Genomic DNA, 21,889 nt, shown 5'->3' on the forward strand with positions numbered 1-21,889 from the left:
CTCACGCTTCACGCCAGTTTGCCTCTGATTGGCTGGAGCCGGCACTCGGTTCCGCCCTTGGAGCGGAGGGTGGGGGGGGGCGCGCGCACCCGGCCCGCGGCACCTCCAGGCGTCTGCGATTGGTGCGCGCACGCGAGGGGGGCACGAGGCGCTCGCCCCGAGTGGGGCACGAGGCGCTCGCCCCCGGGGCGGGGGCCGAGCCTGAGGGGAGCGCTGAGGGAAGGTGAGAGAGAGGGATGGAGGGAGAGAGGAAAGGAAGGAACGAACGAAAAGAAAGGAGGGAGAGAGGGGACACCTCACTGTACCGTGGAGCTGCCGCCACTGGGTGCGCGGTGATGCGGTGCTGGATGCAGCCGGCACCCCCTCAGGCAGGGCTAGCCTTGCTTAGGGCTGCCCACCGGGCCGCTATTTATTCCGTGACGTGACACCGAAATATGTGGGAAATCCCCGCATGGTGAGAAGTGGGTCGCGGCAACCAACAGTACGCTTATTTAAAGTCCGCTCCTTACTGAAAGTTGCCGAGTTACTAAGTCACCGTGTGAGGGCTGGCTCATGCCCGCATGGTAAACTGGTCTCTCGTGGCTCGGGAGAGAATCGCGCCTCAACAGAAGGGTAACGGGAGCAAGAATAATGTCTATACGCAGTGCTTTCGAGCTGAGTTTCTTATCGTTTTGGCATTGGAAATAGGCTTTCCTGTTTTGGGAAACGCCAGCACCTGCCTTGCGGTCCTTCCCCCGCAGCTCCCGGGAGCGGTGATGTCACAGCCCGCTGCAGGAGCCGCGGCTTTCGCACCCCTCCAGCGGAGCGGGTGGGATTGCCGCCTAATATCTTATATCACCTCGTCATAAATGAGCGGTAAAGCAATAAATCTCTTCAAGCCTTGAACTACCTCTGCACTTCCCTGATTTTTTTTCTCCCCTCCTTTGGCTTTTCACCCTTTTTCTGTATGCTCGAGACTTGCGGTCTCTTGTAATAAAAGTTGCCATTATTGTGGTGATCACTGTTAAAGCTGAGGGTTACTGGGCTGTGAGGGAGTTCCTGATAGGCCCTTTCACTCATCCTTCCTCAGACTATTTCACCACACGGGCTGCTCTCTCATTCTGTTGCATGCTTCACTTAGGCACTCTAGAGCTGGAAAATCCCCAAGGAGCCTACAGATTTTCTGGGAAGTGGCAGGAAAGCTCCAGAACTGGCTTTGGAACAGGCTTTCTGCTAGCAAAGCAGCTTCAGCATGACCAAAGCTGTTTTGGCTGAGGCATACCAGACCCTAGTTAAGGGGAAGAGTGATGTATGAGTTAGGGATGCCAAAATGGGACAGAAGAGGCAGAGATTTTCTTTTCTCTTTATACTTCAGCTCTTCATTCGTGAAATAAAATCCTTTAGCTCGGGCACAGATTAGGAAGCTGGAAAGGAGACGTGCAATTACTGCTGGAGATGACTACTCAGGACTGCAGAGGAGTCCTTTCTTTTTCAGGATCCTGCTCGAGTACCTGTCAATATCACCGATGTTGAGTGACTAAACAGAAAAAAAACATGTGGGAAGAAGTGGTGAAAATAGCAAAACAAATTTGCCTTACACACAGGTCCTTCTGTTTCCAAGTGCTCGAGCACTTGGTTTGTCATGATAGCATGAATAACAGGACTTGGTTTTCTTTCCTAATGACTTCATTTTTCTAGATTGCTATCAGTATAGAAAGAAAAGTCAGTAAAATCAGAGAAAAGAAACGTTCATTTTCCCTGGATATAGAGAATTCTACCCACTTTTATTAGACAAGAAAACTCCACCTTTGTTGCTACTGGCCGTTTCACTGACAGTTGTTCAAAAGCTTTGCTTCAAAACCTCCAATAATCTCTTCCAATGTATCAGAGAATTTAAAAGGAGATAGGAACATAATGAACTATTTTTTTACAACCTTTTTATTACAACACACCCTTTCTTAGTGTAAGTTTAGCTCGGGTTTCAGTCCTTTAATGACTTCCGTTTTGATAAGTATCCTGGATCTATGTGAAGGCCACATGCATGTTCCCTTTAGATGTTTGCTCTGCTCATGGCACCGTTTATTGGTTTCATGTTTTCTTAGCAGTGAGCAGCTCATAGCCATTCATTGTTGACTTTATAAAAAGGGTGGAACTCACTTGAAAACAGTTCACTGTGTTTTCCAACAAACATGGTGTCTCTCCTGGGGGGATACAATGAAAGGCAAGAACAAAATACTCATCATAGAACTTGTGATAAGCATAAGGTGAATAATCATAAGAGGCTGAAGGTGTAGTTGATATGAAGGCAAATAGATATGTTACTTGCCAAAATGATTTTTATTTCATTATGCCTAAAAGTAAATATTGGTTATTCCTTAAGATGGTGGTCATGTTTACATTGTGAGTAGGAGTTCTTTTAGCTAGGGTACCCTGCATTGTGTGCATTTCAAGTGTGGTTGGCTGGAGTGGGCAGAAAGTAAAGTGGCAGCAATGGCACAAGCTTGCTCTGACTGAAATCCTAGGCAGCAGTGCCAGAGATATGAAGTGCATGGTCTGAAGGCATGATTCAAGACTCAGTAGAGTATGTGGAAAGATAGTAAAATAAATCTGCTCTTAGCCAAGAAAATTTTCTGCTGTTATCCAAGAACTTTCCCAGTTTGGCTCAAAGTATTCAGGAGGAGCAACACATCAGAAATTTATACTGCACTTCCATGCAGTATACATTAAACAGATAAACAGAGTGAGAAACTCTCTTTAGAGAGCTCCTAAGATGTAATTGTCATAAATTTTAGGTCCACATTCAAATAAAACAGGAAAAAAGAAAAAAAACACATTTCTTCTACTTATATGTGCAGTATTTTTCTGCTCCTGAGGAGGAATCAATTATACTTTGGTAATACTTGTAATCAAATTTAACAAAGTTTCAGCATATATTGAATCTTAGAAGGTAGCAGAAGAAAAAATAACTTTAAAGAAGAGAATTAAGTACTGAATTAGTGGGTCAGAAGCTCCAACACTGACTGACTAGTTGAAGTACTGAATTTGGGTTTGTGAAGCCTGATTATGTTCTCAGCAGCAACTGATGTCTGTTTCCATTTAGAAACACCTTGTTGTTAGGACCAATGCATTATCCTATGCCATGGATTAGTCAATCAAACAGGCATCTTATTCAGTAATGGGAAAAGGCAAATGTGTCTTCATGATCCTTATGTTGAATTTTACACCATAGCAACCAAGCTGCATTAGCACACTGTAGTAGCAGACGTGGGTTCTGTTATTTATGTTCAACTTCTGTCTCACTCTAATAGGTTAATTTGATGTAGCATCTAATAAATGAGACCTATTAAGAGAATAATTCCTCAGCTGCCTGTATCCCCTGGATAACCCGGCTTTAAAGCCTGTGGAGGAAGTACCTGTGATAAGGAAGGTTAGGCCCCAGACAAACACATAGTGACTAATTCTGCCGTAAGCAAGGCACAAGCTGGACAAAGCTCCCCTCTTCTGGTGTGAGCAGAGCCTTGAGACTTTGTATGACCTCTGCTGTCAGCATGGAGGGAGACAAAACTGCTCATCATAGAAATCTCCTTCCCCTCAGACAGTAAAACACTTTTTTTCCTCTGTAATTTACTTTGTCTTCAACTCCATACCATGACCATGTAATCTGTTACTTCAATGGCTGAATAGAATATAATTGTCAGTGAGTCGACTATGTCCTTTGAAGTAATGGAGACACTTCCACAAGTCTTGATGGAAATTTCTATTTTTCAATGCCTTTGAATGAAGCCTTAATCATATATTCTATCAGGAAATAGTCAATCGTCTCTTGTCTGTGACAGTATAATATGAGCCTTTTGTTAATTTATTAATTTGTGTGATTTAGTAAAGCTTATTGGAATATTTTTTTCCCATTTTTCTGTAAAACTTGTATATCTGCAGCAAAGGGAATTGCAGTTGGATTGATGCAATTTTATGTGATTTTATTCACACCAATTGTATTGTTACAGCAGATATTTCTTATTGCTCACAAAAAAAACAAAGTCTACAATTCTGACTCATAAAGCACTCAACTTTCTTTTACAAGTCTCTCTTATTCCAAGCAGCAGCAGATTTTACTGGCAAGATCAAATGCTATTTAAGGCCAGACCTGCCGCGTGGCATAGAGGGGATGACAGGGTGCAGATACTTATTTCAGCTGGAAAGCTTGCAGACATCATAATTGTTGATTCTTCATGGACCAGTAGCAGGTCGATACTGAGTTTGTGAATCCCCTTTCTGAAGTTAGACTGAGCCCGAGACCTTGACGTGGGAACTGTGCAGTTGTTGCAGTCTGGGTGAGACTTTGGGGCTGTCCTTGAGTCCCTCAGCCTCTTGGCTTACCTCCTCAGTGCACTGCTCAAAGTGGAGCATTTTGCCATAGCAAAATACTCCCAGCCTAGTCCTGCATTCAGGTTGCACTTGGAGCAGGGAGCTTACTTTTGTTTTTTGACTCTTTGGTTCTACATCTGGTAAAATGCTTGCTGAATTTTAAACAAAAATGAAGGCTCCTGTTTCTTATTCCCTGCATCAACGGCCAAAAAATGCTACTTTGAAAGACAAGGATTCGGAAGGTTGGAAGGTTTGCAGTTGTCTTAGACACCTAGGCAAGATGCAGCTGCAAGAGAGGCTGCACAGCTGTCCCCCTTTCCTCTCCTCAGTGATAGGAAGGGTGGTGGGATCGTGGCAGACAACATTCTCCTAGATCTGTGTCTCCAGCAAAAATACTGCATGGAAAAATAGACAATAAGCAGTCTAGGGAGAATAAGGGAGCATAATATTTCACCCAAACCCCCTTTGCTTGTCCCTTCCCAAAATAATTTGCATCTTCTGTGCTTTGATGCTGTGAGACAGAGAATTTCAGGACTAAATTTAAGACAATCATAGGTTGTTATATTTTCCTGCTATTTTTTTTATTTTCCAGCACCAAATACTAGCAAAAACCCCGAGTGCATCTTTGAAGTATAGCTTGCCAGAGCACACAGGGTTAAGGAGGGCAAAGGGGAGGGGTTTACTTTAGGCACTGCTTGGTATTTGTGTCTGCTGTGAATGCAAGGGGTGTGTTCCACCAGAAAGCAGCCCTAGCGAAAGGATAATATGATCATTCATTTGCTATGTTGGTCTAAGGTAACCACAAAGACCTAGAGCTTGTACAGTGCCAGGTACTCCAAGCAGCACACTAAGATAACATTACCTGGCCCTAGTCCCAGAGAATGACTTTGCCCAGAGTCAAATTGACCAAGCCTATATTATATTACAAAATCTTACTCTGCACCAATTTGGGCTCATGGAAGAAGTACATCTGGGAAACTTTCTTAGGACCTCAGATTTGAAAATCCAGTAGTGATAAACTAAATATTCTCTTATGTCTTTTTAAAACTCTAGCCTTGAACCTCCTGGTTATGACATCTACTGTGGTACAACAGCATCTTCAGATATAGCTGCAACCCACAGAACAATACACCATGACGTGAGTATCACTTTTAAATACAGGCTCTTCAACATCTGCTTTACTTTTGGACAAGAGTCAAAGTCTTCAGCAACCCTATCCCAGCTGCCCCCCGCCCCCGATCCCAAGAGAGTTCAAGAGTGCAGCCACAAAACCTTTGTCAAACGAGATTCTTGCAGCCACCTCCCTCCCCAGTCTGGGGACTGCACAGAAATCCCCTTGCGAGGGAGTCCCTCGCAACCTATGCTCAAAGAAGAAAACAGTTGCTATAGTAACCAGTTCTCTACCTGCACGGAATTGGCTGGCTCTTCCCTCTTAATCTTCTCTGGTTTTATTAGTTCTGGGCGAGAAGCAGCTCGTCAGGTCAGGGCTGTGCTTGGTTCTGCAGGCTGGAGGAATGCGTGGAAGGCACTGAGGGGGCGGGGGGTCGTCACCCATCAGGTGGCTGTTGCTTGCTAACTTTGCCTGCTGAAGAATGTCCCTTGTGGGGGTTGCCAGCACTATCCTTTTGTGACAGAGCCACCTGAGCTGCAGAGGGACAGGCACTTAGCTTCCCCTTCCTGCCCCGGCTTGTGGTGGAACTCTACTGCAATCTTTTCCGAGATAGTAGACCTGCCACTTGTCACACACAGCCTTCCTTGCACATCCTTTGTAGCCTCACTGGGATACATTTCAGTGGAAAAAGAAACTGAATAGAGTTTCTTTGCTTTGATAGCAAATTTTTGCAACTCTTCCTGGGGTTAAAAATTACCACAGAACACTGGGAAAATTCTAAACTATGCTAAATTGTATATTTTCCAATATGTCTGCTGTGGCCAGATGTTAGACTAATAGTTTACTGCATTATGAATTCCATTTTGGAAGTTTATAGCTGGGAACCAAACAAACCTGCTGTAAGGAATAACATTCCAGACCCACCTCTAGTTCTGCCTGTGCAACACAGAGAAATTGCAGGCACAAGGTGGGGCATGTTCCCCTGACAGCAAGTGGACTCAGGAGGGTATGATGTGGTGACTAGGAAAGGAGAAAAATCCACAGAATTAACTACTGTAGATGTAGTTATGCCCCCTAATAAAAGGCTGCAGAGGATTGTGTAGGACAGAGCAGGTAGTGCACTAGAACAAGGCACCAGGCACTGTCACTGCTTGTGTTAAATGCTCAGAGCCTGTGTGCTGTGAAGGACCCAGAAGCATTGACTGGACACTGGGACAGACTAGGCAGGAACAAGCCAACTAGAAGACTTCCTTCTTATGTTCATGTAGCTGCCATTTCCATGATAAAAAATGCTCTATATTTAAGTACAACACAATAGAAAGATTCCAGAACACACCCACATCAATATGTTGCTTGAACAACAGCCAGTAGTAAAATAGAAATGTGCATACATTTCTAAAACATTTTAAAGTCTATTATTGATCCAAATAATGAGGTAGGTCACAGACTAATCTTAAAATGATTTTGACTTCTAAAATATCTTTTTTTTTCACTCTGTTTTCGCTTGTTATGCAACAATTCGCTATGCTAAGTATGCACAGCAATGGACTAATAGCAAGCTGAAATAACTGATTTGTGATGGAACTTGCAACTCCAGTACTGCTGGTTATTCAAGCATGGTGCAGCTTCCCCCTGTGTTAGAATGTAAAAAGTTGGATTCCAGATATGGATTCCAGACACCATAGTTTTGACTCAGGTGCTGATTATGCTTAAGCAATTTAAGCAGTTGGCATAGTTTTTATGGCATCCTGGCAGTTTCCCATTTACCAAAGAATGGTTTCTAGCTGGTTCTTTCCTCATGGGCCATTAAACCTCTAACAGTCAGCATAAGGAGATGGCAGAGGGAAGTTCTGGAATCTCTGGGGAGCCAAGCGTGCAGCAATGGCAGCAGTGGAACTCTGCCTGGGGCAAGACACATGTTCTAGGCAAGAGCTTCACCTCTTCACCTCACTCAGACCTATTTGTTCCTTGCCACTGATAACAATTAGCAGTCTGAGGTTAAAGAAAGGTCACTGAGTTAGAAAATTATTCCAAATGGCACAGTGTGATTATTCATGGTGAGCTGACTGCCAAAGAAGTGGTCACTGGACTCGGAGCACACACGTGGAGGTAAACATAGGAGGGTCACCAGAATAAAGAGGTTTGGTCGTTTCAGGGGCTGGCTGTGTTCTTCCTCACACACATGTACACACATTGATTTTCAAGTGCTCTAGCCTGAAACCTAGAAAACTACAGGTCTTGTCTGTTTTACACATACACTGAATTTCGTAGCCTAACTAATGAGATTTAAGTAATATTGCTATCTACAGGAGGAAGCACATCACTCTAAATTTCCTGTGCTCATTTATTATATATGTATATATGTATATATGTATATATGTATATATGTATATATGTATATATGTATATATGTATATATGTATGTATGTATGTACATATTCTCCCAAAAGATCAAATAAGATTTTTTAAGTCAGTCCTCTGACCTAATGTCTTTGACTAACAATATCTTGTTGTTTACAGGTCTTTAGACTTTCAATAATCTTTTAATTGCCATATTGGCATAAAATGAGTGGAGTGGGTTTTTGTGTGAAACACTCAAAATCATCCAGATAAATGGCCTTCCTTCAGAAACAGTCACTGATAATGCCTGGAAGATGAGGGAAACTTTATAGACAGCCAGAGTGATTTTGTGATAGACCTAAACTACCTTAATGTTACAGCTGTAGACTGGCTTTTGACCTCAGAATTAAGATCACTGTTAATTGTTACCAGAATAGTGCTGTACACTACAGAGCTTTTTAACTGTACATTACAGAACATTTTGAAACACTCATGATAACAATAACTCATGATAACTAGAAAATACTGGTCACCAAGAAATTAATCCAGATTAGAAACCCTCTGAAAACAGAATGAAATCCACCGTCTCTTTAAGCAGAGCATGTAGTACTCAGTTACAGGTATTTAACAGATGTATGAATTAAATGCAATATGATAGAATTAATTTTCCCTTTCCATTCTGATGATAACACGTGCCGACTGAATTTACAAATCTGGTTTGTTATATATTAACCAGTCATCTGTGAATCTGATTGAGTAACACAGCAGTTGTTGCAATACCAAGACTCCCATATAAATCATGCCTGAGTCCTAAGTCAATATTGGTTCAAATATTGATTCCCATGAGAGATAGGACTGCAGTTGAAGAGGTTACAGGTGCCAGCTGAACCACTTCAGAAAGGACTGCTCCGTCCGTGTTCGTTTGAGATCAAAGTGCTCACTTCAGTTTGGATTCATGAGAACAGAGCCTTTGCCTTCACTTTTGATGCTGACAGCCTCTATCAGAACCTAGTTTTGATGTGCTAAAATCAAAGGTATCATATTGTGTTTAAGTACTAAGTTATTCAGTTATTTATACTCCAGAGAGATGTAACATCTGGGAAGAGCAGAGTGAGACACAAGAAGTTCTTTATGGGGTACTAAAAGCAGGAGGGGTGGGGGACATGCAGGTATTTTTTTCTGCATATAGAAACTGTAACAGCTGCTACACAAAAATAAATGAACAAGTAGAAAAAGGAATGTGAAGTTAAGGAAACACTGAACATCAAAAGGAAAAAGTGTCTTCAACACTTTAGAAAACAGAAGTTACTCATTAGTTTTAGGAAGCTCAAGCAAAAAGGAGTGCCACATCCCATTTGTTTTTACTCTAACAAGAGGTATTGTGAGCCACATCTACACAGGCAATCTGGTCTTCCATTGCAGTACACTCACTTAGCCTTGAATCTCAACTGTTCTTCTGAGTAGGACAAGAACAGATCCTTCTGCATATACTTCGCAGTTAGAGATCTAAACGAGAATGAGATTCCCCAGACTCCTGGGCACTGCTGTCTTGGAAAACCCTTAGGCAGCAGTTAGAGAAAAGAGCATGCATGCTCCATTCCAACCACTCTGAATCAGTGCATTGTGAATAACATAAGCCAGGTGCTCTAAATCTTTATGTGTTGTAGATACTCATTTTAGGACTGGCACTATAATGGCAATATTGACTAAACCAGTTGCTAAGAAAAGGTTTATTCCACAAAAATGAAGTTCCTATTTTGAGCAATTTAAGATAAGTACATTTACATAAAAACAGCTCAATCTGGCCTACTTCTATCTCTTAGAATAGCTCATTGTTTCTATTATTTAAAGGCACAGAAAATAAATCTATGCATTATCTTTCAGACTAATACTGTTTTCTTAATAATATTTGTAACAACTCTATTGGAATCAATGCTTAGAGCATCACATCACATGAGACATATAAATCATAACATTTGGAAGTAAATACTACCTAAGTAGCCACTAAATTCAGACTAATTAAAATAATAGAATATCCTGAACTGGAAGGGACTCATGAGAATCATAAAATCCAACTTCTGACTGCATGCAGAGAAACCTAAAAAGTTTAAACAATCTAAATGTGTTGTCCAAATGCTTCTTAAATAGTGACAGGCTTGGTGCCATGACCACTTCCCTGGGAAGCTTGTTCTAGTGCTTGAGCACCCCTTCAGTGAAGAACTTTTTTCTAATATCTAACTAGTCCAACAAAACATCCTCTAAGTGGCATCTTTACTGTGATGTCCTTTCCACAATGCCATAGCACATAGTAAAAAAATTGTTCCTTGAACTCTGTGCAGACTCTCCTTGACATGGACACATCCCATGCATGCCGAACAGAATACTTTTGGGCTGCAGTATCTGCTGTGGTTGAGCCTCCCTACGCTCCATGGAATGAAGAACAGAGCAAATTCAGTTATCTCTTAATTCCTTCTAATTGCCAATAGCTGTAAGACAAAAACCCTATATGTATCATTCCTCAGCACGTTGTGCAATTTTAAACCCTTTCCTTACAAATGTAGCTAGCAGATTGCTCTGAATTGCACAATCAGTTCCTTTGTCCAATGGTTGACAAGCTAGTGAACTGTTAAGGATAATTTTTGCTATTACTGTCCAACTGCTGTAGCTGAAACAAACATGGTGGTTCCCAGCTTGTTGTAGCCATATTTTTTCCCCTGTATCACTGGCAGGAATTCAGTTTGCCAATCCTCTTCAAAATAAGCTTCCTTTTTGGGATAGGATTTAGGCAGGTGAAGGTCTGCTTAGCTTCTCTTCAGACTTTGACATGGGGCTGGCAAATCCACCTCCTTAGAAGAGCAAAGGACCTCCAACAGCAGCATATAGTAGCTCTCTGTTGTGAATTCCAGTAGGACATCAGGGATCTCAGCTATACAGCTCACCAAAACATCATGCCTCACAGCCTGATGCATCTGATGCTGCATGGAGTGATTCATTGCTGCATCTGGGCAGGAGGATGAGAGTGACCACAGCACTCGTTCCCCTGCATATCATGGTGGGATCTGTGCCTCAGCTGCCTGGGAAAACTTATGCTTCCATTTGGAGAAATGCCAAGTGTCAGTGTGGAGAACCAAAGCTGTGTGGTACCCAGCAGAATCACAGCTACATTAGACATATGATGAAACTACTAATTTAGGAACTAACTTCAGGAAGTGCTGCTCTGGACCTGATGTGCACCTTTTCTGCTGAGAAAAACAAAAGATCTCCTGAGCCGCTTGCAGTTCTCAGCACCACATGGGAGCAGAGAAAGTATTGTAAGCAAGGTGTGATTGATTGTTATGTCATTCCTTCTCCACCCTTCTCTAGTGCTGGGTTCAAGGAGGTAATTTTGTACCAGTGACACAGCCATTACTTTATGTAGAGGATTTTCTCCCAGCTTCTCAACAACAGTGTATAAGAGTAGTGTGCTTTCTGGACATGCTAAATATCAAAATACTCTATCTCAGCAATTGAGTGAGCTATGAGAAATAATTCTAGCTCGTCAACCATTTAAAGCAAAAATTATTGTAATTACAGGCTTACACAAGAACAGGGAAAAAAACAATTTAATTTTGACTACAGGACCAATATCTGTAAGATTCCTGTCATTTGAAGGTTTCAGGGCTGTCTTACTGAGCATTCAAGTAAGAATAAGCTCTTTCAAACACAAGTCATTAATTTGTTTTCTTATTCCTGTACGTAGATTTTGCCACACATTGTTTTGCAAGGCCCTTTGAAACCTACATTTATGCTAAATGAAGAGCTAGTGGATAAGACTTTTTTTCCTTGCGGAATGATGAAAAATCCCATTTAAACCTTTGCAAGAGGTTTCCTTCTTTCACATGTAGCATACCATGCCAAGGCTATGGCTGCCAAGGCTTTTGCTAAGAAAGTTTTGATTCAGGGATGAATAACTTGCTTAACACACTGACAGGGTGTGCAAGACATTGTTAAGATGCTCCCCATGCAGAAGGTTTGAAGTGTGCAGCTATTCTCTTGTCTTGTGACAAGAGAATTGTACAATAAGACCATTCCCCTCCTGGAGGTTCATTTTTGAGAACATGACCACAAAACCAGAGCCACATAGTGTGTCAACACAAGAGCAGAACCAGGTCAACTCTTTCATGCCATTAGCCTATTTGGTTTGGCCCATCCTGTATTTGTCTTTAGAAGGACGCCAGTATCCCCTTACCTGCCTGGCCATTGCTGTTCCCTGGCACAGCCCCAGCAGTCCTGTTATCCCAAGGAGGTAAGAGACAGAGGTCCAGCAGTGATGGCACCGGGCTGGGTCAGGCCATTCTGGCACTTGTGCATGACCAGCCTGTCAATGCAGCCTGAGGGATGCTGCCAGTCCTGTCTCTTGCTGTCCTTCAAAATTGCTCCTTGTGGCTGCATGGCTGCATGCCACAGAAAGACACTGCCCAGTTAAAGTTCAAACTGAATTTGTAGCCAAAAAAAACAACTACTGGTCCCTTCCTGTCCTGAATTAGAATCACTTCAAAACAAATAGGGTGACCCGAAAAAACAAAAATAGAAGTGCTATGCAGTCGTCACCTGCCTTCCTAGAAAATCCAATTTCCATCATTTGCACCTACTGGCAAGCCTCACAGAAGCTTCAGTTTTGTAAGGTTACACAGTCCAGCAAGCCAGCCCTGAAATGGATGACTTGCTGCCTGCAATATTTTGTCCCCCACCCTACAGGTCTCTGTTACACTTATTTTTCCCTATTGAAAAACCATCCATCTTCATGTAAACTTGGCAGAGTCACAACCTGAAAAGGATTTTCTTGTTCTTAATAGGTTTTTCATTCACACTCTTATTGTGATCCACACACATCCACACTTCCATCACAGTGCAGAATGACTTGGGTCTCAGGATCCCCCCCAGGATTTTATTACACCAAGGGAGGGATTTCACCACAGACACATGCATCTTGGTTTACCCCAAACTCCTGTGTGCAGTCAACAGCACCAAGGGCAAGATTTACCTAACCCTGAAAATTTTTCAAGCAACTGCTAGTTTCTTTCCTTTGGCAATTAAAGGAACCCAGACTGGCTAGCTTGGTGTTCACCTCTACTTTGCAGATATCTAGAATGATGATGTACACCATGAAAAGTGACTCTGAATTCTGTCTGAACAGGATTTCCCCTCCTGATTATTTTCTCACTATTCACACAAATGAAGGGAAAGCCAAGCATGCCAGGAACATGCTCTTTTTTTCCAGTAGGAGAGCCATACTTCCTTTTGGTTTGTACCTTTTGCAGCAAGGTTTCTTTCTTTTAAACACAAACATACGAGATTAGAGCTACCTAAATTCTGTATAGTCCTCAACATCTTGGGTGAGACAGTCTCTGGTATGTCCTTAAAGAGCATTTGCACTCCAGACAGATGCAAAGTGGTCACACAAAGATCAGTCCACGTGTTTTCCCAGTTCTGGCCCTTACAGGGCTTTTTGATCAGACACATCATTTGTCTTTCTCGATTTCAAACTTGGCCATTTGTTTGTGATAGGGCCCCCTTGAAATGACAGAAGACTGCCATGCACACACAGAAGAAGAAGAGGTAGCAACTGCTAGAGGCAGCAACACAAAGCTGTGAAAGTCTACTGTGTCTTAATGGTGAAAGCAAACTAGGACAGAAGGGACCTGTTGCAGATTTGCACTGGGAGGGTGGGAATGTGTGTTGGCCTGCTGGGAAGAGGGCAGAGGGCTTGTTTTTAGATGATAGTTAAGATTAGGTAGACCAGGTTGTTTGGGGAGGGATGAAGGTGTCTGTGTCTCTGTTTCTTCAGAAAAGATCTAGAGAAGTATCAGAATCAGCACAAAGATTGAGCACACATTCTGCAAAGACAGAAAGGATGGTATTTTCTGGTTTAGCCTAGTTGTTGCTTTTGGCTGATAACCAGTAAAAATAAAACTTCACTGTTATTATTGCCACATTTGAGAGATCAGTGTGAAGGACAATCCTGCCACCAGATAGAGAATAACATAGGAGAGAATCCAATAGTTCCCTCCTATCCTTTTCTCTTAGACTGTGCTAAAATGATAACATTTCCTTATCTGCAAACTAACAATAGCTCTGCAACAGAATAGGAAATTTAAACAAGACTTGAGTCAAGGGGATGTAGAGATTATCCCTAGGCACTGACTAAAGCTATAGACCACATATTCTTCTGGGGAAAAAATCAATCTGAAAAAGGAGCAAGTTTTGAGGTGTTACCTAAAACTGTAGTCTTGTGGCTCATCATGTTCCACCTTCAAATATCTTCTCCAGGTCTGGTCACAGGCTAGCAAGATAACATACATTATTTTTTTTTTGCCTTTAGATCAGAATGTATCCCCTGTCAATAACAGATAAGGCTCTAGCAGTGTATTTCATCCATGCAACAACAAAAATAGGAAAGAAACCCTGACACTGAGCCAGCCATCAATAGACAGGCACTGCATGGTGACTGAACTAATGTGCCCCCAGGAACTGTCCTGCTACAGAGAGGTTTCCTGCACATGGCAGGGCAAGAAGTAAGCTTGGAAATTTCTGCTCTTTTATTTATGTTCAGAATCAGGTAAATTTGCAGCTGAATGGTAAATACTTTCAGAGAATTCTTAAAGGAAAGACTGAAATGTAGCTTGGAGCATGTAGTTTCCCTGCTAGGACTGCATTAGCTCTGAATAACTCTGCTGCACTGCATCATGCTAAGCAGAATAGAGTCCTACTTCTAAGAAAGCTTTAGTGCTTCTAGTTACTGAAATCACAGACAATATACTTTGCATTGTACTTGTATGATTTTCCTCCTGTGCTACATCAACTTATTTAAAATATTACAGACTTCTGAGGAGGGCTTTCCAAGATGTAGTTTTTAAACCTTCTTAGCTTTCCTCTCTGTAAGGTGTGTGGTGTGTTCTCCTACACCCACCCTTTGGCCTTGAGAAGCAAATCCCTTAACAAACCACGCCACGCTCTGTTTGTTTTAATAATTCTTACCCAAGGTCTTTATCTTAGAATCCTGTTTGTGCAGCTTTGGACAAGATTCAGTACTTGGAGGGGAGGGTGAGTGAGGTGGGGAAGATATTTTAGTGCCTTTAGTATTTAATATGTTATCGCACCCATGACTATTAAGTAGATGATTTACAAGCTTGTTGACACTGAGATGGTGTGAGTTTCTGCCCCTTTACAGTAGATGCAAACACAACTTGAAAGAGCAGCTGTAGGAGGGGTAAGGGCTACAGAGAACTACAGTTTTCAACCTGTGCACAAAGCACCCAGGAAGTCTTTGAAGCAAACACCGTGGTGGGTAGCCCTTCACCTGCTCCTGGCAGGTCTGTTCACAGCAGCAGCACACTAAAATCACATCTATCTTCTCTTGTTGCTGCAAATTCACAGCTTACAGTGCTACTCCACACAGTGAATTTGCTAATGAGAGTTGTGTGTCAGTCCCTGACCAGGACACACTTGCCGAGGCCACGCTGCTGCAGCCTGAGCAGCATGAGCTGCTGCTCTGGGAGCTCAGCAGCACAGTGCAGGAATGCCTGGAATGTTTCAGTCAGCAGGTACTTCAGAGATCTTTCTCTAGGAAATGCCTGCACTTCTCATAGAAGTAGTCCCCCAGCCCACTGCTCCTCTGAGACAGTAACAGTGGGCTCCCTTTCTCCTCTTCAAGCCCCACACAAATCAAACTTTTCTCTCCAGCTCCAGTGTTAACCCCAGCTCCCCTTTGTGAGGCAAAATCTTAATGAGAAATGAAAATTCCATGAATCAGCAACAGAGCAGTGTCTTTCCAAACATGCTGTGGATCTGGATACAACCTTGGAAGGCAGGCTGCTTTTAGAGGATGATCCCCTCCATAGCTGTGGGGCCAAATGCTTGCAAACCATCAATTCAACAGCTTCCAACAGCCAGAAAAAGAAGATGCTCATCTGCCTGTTTCAGGCGAGAAAAGCTGTCATAGTTTTAAAGACCATCTCTGCTTTTGTATTAATCCTTCCTATGCTGTCTCCATCTTCCCCTACCTATCCAACACTGAAACACCTTGCAGACACTATGAGTTAAATTTTCTGATGAGTGCTTCTCTGATTTCCTATATCTTTTAAACTTCCCACCGCTGCAAACCAGTGCTTGGTAAAAGACCTTTGTCCCTATCACACTAATCACCAACCCAGCATATCAAGGACTTGCTCTCCCATGTCTAGGACTGTTGTGGGAATGAAGGAGATACAGTATGGACCTCTCTTTAATACATCTTAAAGCCACTTCCTAAGTTATTCTAACTGTGAAATACCTCTGTCCATTGGATTAATTCTTATCATTTCTGGACAGATAAAATGACTGTCAATAAACATCTTTTCCTTATTTATAATTGGTTAAGAAACTTCATTTCTAGAAGGAAAGAATGTGAAACACTCTAGCTGGCACTTAAATCGACAGGAAGGGTAGAGGTGTCAGTTTGAGGGGAAATGAAAGCAGGGCTAGCTGCCAATGTAGCAGTGTAAACCTCTGGAAAAACACTAGTCAACAGCATCACCTTTCTTGTGTCTGGGTTTACGCGGTCTTACTTGAACCAAAATGCCATCAACCAAACCAAACACTTGGGGTTTTATACCACCATCTGCCCCACTAATGAGATTTGTGTTAGGAACATGTGACCAGGGACAACTGAAACAGCTATTCCAAAATACTTTTTAGTCACCCTCTGCAAATAGAGGTCTCCTAGGTAAGTTGTAGATACAAATCTTGTACACAGGCAGGATATGCAGAGTTTTCTGAAAGAAGAATTAAGGCAGATTTGAGTGTTTCATACACAATGGCAGGCACAGTTAATTGAGTTGCTGAATATAAAATATTAATTTAATATATAAATATGAGAGGAAGGAAGAAATCAATTGACTTAACTGTAATTTTCTCTATGCTGTCAATCTACTAAAATCCAATAATCTCGGTGTTCAAAGCAGAGATTCCTCCAATGTTCAATGCATTCATTGTCACTGTTGACCTATAGCACTGGCAGAGGGCAGCTCAATCCTTCCTAGGCACGTAGGGCATAGAAAGGCTTGTTTGATAGGATGCCTCCATTTCAGTATCATGAAACCCCTCCTGAGACAAGCTGCTACTGCCTGGGGCTCAGCAGAAAGGAGCTCTGCCAAAGCCATGGGATTGGGGATCCTCCAGAGTGGCAGTGTTAGAGACAGACAGAGCTGCAGTCCTGAGTCAAGGAGCCTGGGTACCAAAGCTACAGCCCCAGCATTGCTGAGAGGTGGGGTGTCACTTCCATCTGGAACGTCCAGGACTGTAGTGTGCCAGGCAAGCTGTCTTGGCCAGGTTTCCCAAATGCTGTACCCAGAGACAGACTGTACAGAGCATGCCCTACACAGAGAACACCCCCGCTGTGCTGCAGCTCTTCCTCTGGGACCCAGTGTCCCATAAAAATCCTGAGCAAGGGGAGCAATCTGTCTGCCAAGGACACATCCAGAGAAGCTCTGAACTGCGACAGGATGGGCAGCACCCAGTCACGTGCTTCCTGCTCGTTTTGTACTCCTGTAGGCAAGAGAATCCATCCTCAACTTTTCCCTGAAGCAAAACTGTGTAAAGTGGCCCTGCCTAGATTGCTAAAGGGAAAGTAGGGCCTGTCCTCCATGTGCACTGGAATGAACTTGAGGAAAAAGGTAAAAAACAGCCACCTGAGCTCCTGCATACCACTTCTAGGGCCCAAGAGAGAGTAACATCAGCAAAATTAGGGCAGCTTCAAGGTTTTATTAACTGAAGAATGTACTGATATCCACACTACAGGCTTTGGTGAACCTGCCAAGTGTGTGGTGGAGCTGGTAGGACAGATTTCACTCAGTTTCTCAGTGGGTCTGGTCTGCCACTGACTAGAACTTCAAAGAAAATGAAAAATGTTACCTGCTCAGACTAGCTTGCATGGATGGTGCCACAAACTTTAGAGGAGGAGTTAGTTTGTCATGTCTTAACTTGTACAGAGAGAGGATTTTCCTTTAAATCATTATTGCTCTACCAGTCATAAAATCTCAGATTTCTGTTTGCGCATGACACTTCTCCAAACAAAGGATATTTTGTATGTATGGTTAAAATCCAGACCCTGGAAACTGTAAAATTGACTGTGTCTTCTGAAGAAGTAGCTTCTAGAAGAAAACCCAGCTCTGGAGAAAGGGCAAAATTTTTCACAAAACTGGGAGAAGAAACAGAAAAATCCCTTACTCTTGTATTTCTACTTTCTACGACAATGTTTCAGTCTTTCACTGCATAAGAAAATGGTTGCACCGTTGCCTGGAAATCTCAGTGCAAGGTCCCTCTGCCACAGCACAGTTTAGTCTCATTAATCTTTCCAAGGTCTCCCCTTTGCACTGTCTGTTGCCCTTCCTTCTCCTGGGCCATTGCTGTCTGTTATTCTCTCCTGCCAAGGTGGCTCTTATCTCTGTTCTTGTTCCATTCTTTCTACCTACCCCCTTCTCCTGTTACCATCTTTCAGGCAAATGCCACTCACCTTCTCTTGCTAATTCATCCAGTCTTTATCCCTTTCAAGAGCAGCTGAAAGGCAGGAAATAGGTAGAAATAGAAACAACAGCTTTCAAACCTGGATATAGGACCAATGTTTCTGCTGTCCCTCATAAGTGGAAGTCTTTGCAAAGAGACTTTGCCTTTCTGCTCTGGGTGAAGACACTGTGTTCTCACATAGTGTTTAAGTTTGTAACAAAAAGGCTTGTACACTCTGACTGTAAGAGCAGAGGAGAGACAGAGCAGGAAGGGCTGGGAGGCTGTTGTTCAGTTTGAACTGCAGAAAATAGTACTTCCAACTGGGAATATGGGCAGTCTGTGGTATCAGCTACTCTATTTCTGATTCACAGCTCAGGAGGCATCTATTTTCCACAGCCCCATGTTCAGCAGGTAGCATGGCCCATGCAAATGCCAGAGCAGACAAATGATGCTCACTCACTGGCTGTGGTCTGGCTATTGATATTCCAAAATTAGAGATTCAGCTCCATCCCTGCATGCTGAGTGCAGCAGTTTAAAGCACCATCGCCACCCTTGCTGCATAGTTTTCCCTCAGTGCATGAGTGACATAGGATGTCCTCTCAGTGCCCCAGAAGCAGGACAATAGCACAGAATTTACAGAGCCTGAGGGAATGATTTGCTGGAGCATACAGTGTTGGCCTGGTGCCACTACCATGGAGGTCAGGGTCGAATCAGCCATTGGCTTATGAAGCAGCTGGTACTATTGAAAAATCCCACCCTGGGCTCTGTGAACTTGGGCTGCTTTCTCTATCCCACAGTAGAATTAAAAACATCTTTCATCCACAGCACAGTGGAGAAGATGGGCAGTAGAGAAGAGCTATCTAGACAAATGTCCTTTTCTTCCTAATAACACTTGGAAATCTGCCCTTTAACCAGACTCCAACACAAACTTACAAAGTCACAACCATTTAAACAGGAACGTCTTCCCTACATAGATGTGTGTACAAGTAAAAATGAGACAGCCTGGCAGTTGTCAGAACCCATCTAAGGCCACATACAAAGCTTCAGTTGAACTTAGATTATTGTAAGAACCCATCCTGTTTGGTAGTTTTTCTCCATGTTTACATGAATGCCCAGACTCAAGCAAAAGGGGGGACAACAAAAATCCTGGGAGACCCACTATGCATTACTGTCACAGTTTAAGCATCGCTGTTGTGGTTTTAGATACAGACATATTTAGGCACTACAATGCCAGCAAGTAGAAGGAACATCTGAAAATAACTTTAAAACTTAAGCCACAATTGAAGTAATGAAACATGGAAGCAAAGAGCTAAAAAGACACCAAAATGAAGCATAAAGAGACTGGCCAACATCAACAGACAAAATCTGCTGCACACTCAGCCTTAACAGGAAGTAGGAATTCCTTGCCTAGGGATGTCTTCAGGACAAAAAGATTAGAAGACTGAGATTATAAACTGTCTAAGAGTCTTGTCCCTCGGGTGGTACCAGCCAACAAGTCTATGATGAGATGGCAAAATGAAGTAATACATGCTGTTATCTCAGAGCACATTACAAGGCTGGAGGTTGTATTGGTATTTATGAGGTGGAGATGGTATTTATATTGATGTTCAAGTCATTCTTTTTTCAATAAAAATGTGATTCTGTGGCCCTACAGTGATTCTTCAGCTGTGGAGGTCCAGAGTCTAAGGTCAGGTCTTCATAAATGGGAATTTACTCATGCTCAGCTGATTCTGATGTTGCCCTTTGAATGGACACATCAATGATACGAGTTAAACTGCCTCACCCACTTCCACTCACCTCCTTCCTTTTTTATACCGTATTGTGGATGCTACCTGGAAGCAGAGATGACAACTCAGACCTGTAAGAGTGAACTTTGGCTGCTGTGTGAAATGTTTACCCTGACTGCTGTGTCGTGTCACCCACCAGGCTGCAAAATAAACATGAACTACATGATCTGATGGTTCAGAGAACACTCACCAACAGGGGTGGAGCAAACCATCATACTCCAGCTAGTGCCTTGTGAACTGCAACACTGCTCAGGTGTAATATACTCTTCCACCCTAAGAAAGGACACACACAGCTTTACATCTCAAATCCCACTGTGCTCATGTACAAGAAAGGGGACATAAGCATAGCCTAGATACTGTTAAATGGGAGTGGAAGGGGCTGCTCACAACATAGACTTTTTACAGGTGCTTGCATGGCTGCTTGTACTAACTTAAAAGAGGCTATACTCTTAAGAGTTTACCTTGTTTAGGCTGTGTGTCTAGAACAGTAGTCTCCTAGGAGTGCTGTTAGCTCTAATACCTTGCACTGTCCTCAATCTGTCCTTCAGATCTTTGCCCGACACTCCCTGGAAAATTTCCCAGTGGTTCAGCTGACAGTAGCATTAAAAATCACAGCATGTGTCTGTAGTCTTCTTTGTATCAGACATTCAGAGATAGCACACTGCAGAGATACAATTGTTGCAGCTATGTGCTCTTAAAAGGCTGCATCTGTCCCAGGGAATGTCTTTAGCAGAGATGACCATCTCCAAGCAGACAGCTGCAGATCTCATCCAGTGAAAACAGTTTATTCCCCTAACAGCTATATAACTTCGTCTTTGCTGCAAAATCCCCTACTCAAGTTTTGCCCTTAATTTGAGGGTCACCCATGCACAAAACCTCTTAGATTTTTCAGTGGCACACCAAAATAAAGAGTAATACTATTATTCATGCCAGTCACTGCTATGACAGCCTCCCTGGCACACTAGTTTCCCAGGAATGCTGCTGAACAGATATCTTGTGCTGTCCTCCTCATCTTGTCCTTGAGAATTCTGCCCATTATTCCTTGGAAGTTTTCCCAGAGTGGTTCAGCTTACAGCAGTGCTAAGCATCACAGCATGCGTCAGTAGATGGTTTTATATCAGGTGCACTGAGATACAATGCAGCAGAGGGTTGAGTATCACAAAGTTAGCTGTGTTATATTCCCCCCTTGGTTATTAAAAACAAAACAAAACAAAACAAAACAAGACAAAAACAAACAAACAAACAACAAATAAAAAAACCCAAACAAAAACAAAAAAAAAAAAAAACCCAAACAAAATTAGAAAAAAAGAAAAACAGCAAAGGAAGGAATAAATAGTGAAGTAAGTCAACAAGAAACCACAATCCATTCCTTAAGTGGTAACCAGGCTACTGTGCTTTGGAACTTTTCCTGATACAACAAAAGACACCATGAAGACAGGAACTTTGGCAGCAGTGGTTTTGAACTTCACAACCCCCTGCTTTCCTTGGTTTTTCTATCCATATGTTACTGGAAATATAATCATCTGCTAGGGAAGCAGTCAACCTCCAAATAAAGACCTAAGCAGCAGCAACCCTCTGAAAGTTACAATTGCTAGAATAAAAAGGAGATTTTCAGCAAAGCACCCCTGAATTAACCTGAATTAAATTCCTGAATTAACCAATGTCCTCCTTTGCCCGACCACTGTCACCATAGTGACCACAGGAGCTGCTGCCGAGCTGAGCCACTGTCCTGTGGCTTGGGACGGAGGCGAGCGGGATGCCGTGCTGGGAATGAAGTGACTTTGAC

The sequence above is a fragment of the Cinclus cinclus genome, chromosome 6 (genome assembly GCF_963662255.1).
Source record: "Cinclus cinclus chromosome 6, bCinCin1.1, whole genome shotgun sequence".
Lineage (NCBI taxonomy): Eukaryota > Metazoa > Chordata > Aves > Passeriformes > Cinclidae > Cinclus > Cinclus cinclus.